This window comes from Gymnodraco acuticeps, unplaced genomic scaffold, assembly GCF_902827175.1.
Source record: "Gymnodraco acuticeps unplaced genomic scaffold, fGymAcu1.1, whole genome shotgun sequence".
NCBI lineage: Eukaryota > Metazoa > Chordata > Actinopteri > Perciformes > Bathydraconidae > Gymnodraco > Gymnodraco acuticeps.
The window spans coordinates 1,261,195-1,263,723 of NW_022989977.1; positions in this window are offsets into that span (position 1 = coordinate 1,261,195).

Sequence of the window (2,529 nt, forward strand, 5' to 3'; positions counted from 1 at the left end):
AGCCTCAGAGGAATTTCTTTTTTATTAAGACGCCTGGTAAAATGGCTGTGCAACTGCTGAGTCCCTCTAAAGTACCCATATTTCCAGTAAATAATGTCTTCTGGGCTGTTATGGTATACATAAAACAGATGCCGGTGCATGAGGACAGACTGAAGTAGTGTGCATATATTAGACATAAAAATGTGTTGCAACATCCTTTTAGATTAGATTTCTGGGCAGAAAACTATTTGCGGTATATAACTTATTTTTAAATCTAACTTCCTCTCCACTTCTCCCACATTCATTGAGACATGTCATCCATCTATCTCGGCCTGCGGCTGCAGTAGTTTCTCGACCATGAGTGGCTGCTGCAGCGGGGCTGTATTTCAGCATGTTGAAGTGCATGGAGAATTCCCATGAAGGGTAAGGGATTATGGATTTTGGCCCTCTAAGCTGCCTGGATGCCCAGTGAGGATGTCTCTGAGCGTAGTAATCTTCAAACACCACGCAGAGTGATGAGTGGGCACTGAGGACTTCTACTCAGGATCTAAATGTGTTCCAGCAAGTTACTGGTGAGAGAGAGAGAGAGAGAGAGAAAACACCATTTGGTGCAGAAATGGAAAGGATCGACGCAGTGCTCCTTCAGGCGAAAAGAGACACTTTTGATCCTGTGACCCGTTTTTGAGCTATAGTGTGCATCGAAAACTCGCGTCGAGCAAGGGATCACATTGGAGTGGTACAAATGTAAATGTCATGGTTCTCCATCACCACACATAACTGCGAATAGAAAAAGTCAATTGAGCAATTTTTGGGGTCGGGTCGGGCACTCTCCGGGGGCTGCAAACCTTCATAATGAGGGCACGCTCAAGTCTGGTTTAGACTGTGTGTCCCAGAAAATGTGCTTGCCAATCTGGCATGAGCTGGTGTACAGTTTGAGAATGAAAGAGGAGGCTCTGAAATACAAATAACATCTCACAAGTGAAGCACAGAACAAAAAGTAGGAGTAAGGAAATGTCAGAGAAAATCAATAGTGACGTCCCTGATCAATATCAGAAAGGAATTTCTCTGACCTCGGACTTGATTGAATTAAACCCCCAACAGCATCACTTAATTTAAGGCCCTGATTGTTTTCCTGTCTTATTTAAGTGAACTCAAATTGCTTTGATACCATCTTGAATGTGGAGATAAGGTGGGTAAGTGCAGGAGGGGGATCAGATGGGGTGAAGGACACCAGTCTTTATGGAGATGATATCCTCTCTTCAAGAGACGCATCTATCTACCTGCTCGTATCACAAGCCTTGAGATGCAGTCAGGGGTCAGGGATGGAAATGTTCCCTGGCATGCTAGAGAACTTCCTTTGGCGAATCGGACTTTATTACGGTACTAAAAATGCAAAATAACCCACTGTAAAAAACATGCGTGTTTCCGTGTTGCACAGAGGGTGGAAAGCAGCTGTATGATGCAGAAAGTGACCTCAGGCTGTTCAAGGATCAAAGGGTTCAACATTACTTTGGTGATAATCAAATTAAGTCTGCAAAGCTCAACATAAAAAGCATTTTCCAAATATAAATACACATACCGCTCTTTACACGTACTCCAGTTTACTGATCAGTTCAATTGTCCGCATGCTGCTCACACACTCCTCCTGACAGTGCAGCACAAATACTGTCCAAGGCAACAAACAGGTACATCAATTTGGAGCATGACAAGAAATTCCCTTTAGGTGACAACAAAATGTACATGCCATTAGATCAGCTGCAGTATAGTGTGATGAAATAAATTGAAGCCAACAGATGAAAGCTCGGGGGCCTCACACGGGAGAGAGGAGACTATAAAAAGGTGCACTTCCCTTCTTTTTATGTTACACTGCCATCCTTTGGACAGATACAGAACTAAGCACCGCTAGAGGTTTCATGAGCTGAGTGATGGTGGTCTGCACCAGGCTGCTGGAGAAACGGGATGTTGCAATTTTGGTGCAATTAGTAATTAATTGAAGGAGTTTAATTTACCATTGCTTGAATATGGATGATTGCTTTACTACTATTTATTCTGCTATATGATTGTATGGTGCTATAATGACAATACTGCCACTCTTGATATGATGACAGCTATTTGAAGTCATGTACCATTTGCTTTATTTAGCTTGAACCATAAATTATTATAATCGTGTACCTTCTTTATCTATCTGTGCCTAAACAGACACTATAATGAGGGGTTCATTAAATGCTTATTTTTATTAGGCCTATCTAATTTACATAACGTATAATTTTGTATAATTCTTATCCGATTGAATTTTTCTCAATGACATCTTCAAATGTCCTAATGCTAGTTTGTACCATGTAAAGCAAGGTGGTTTAAAGAAAGTAGATGTATTATTATTATGATTAAGATTATGATTATTATTTTATTTTTTATGTCGGATTATCATTATTGTTTTGCTAGTCTACAACCGCACGAGACAATCAGTGTTTATATTAGTAATATCTGTTTGCACGAGACAAACATCTGAACGTGATGCGCGAGGAATCAGGGGAGCGCCGCTGATGACGT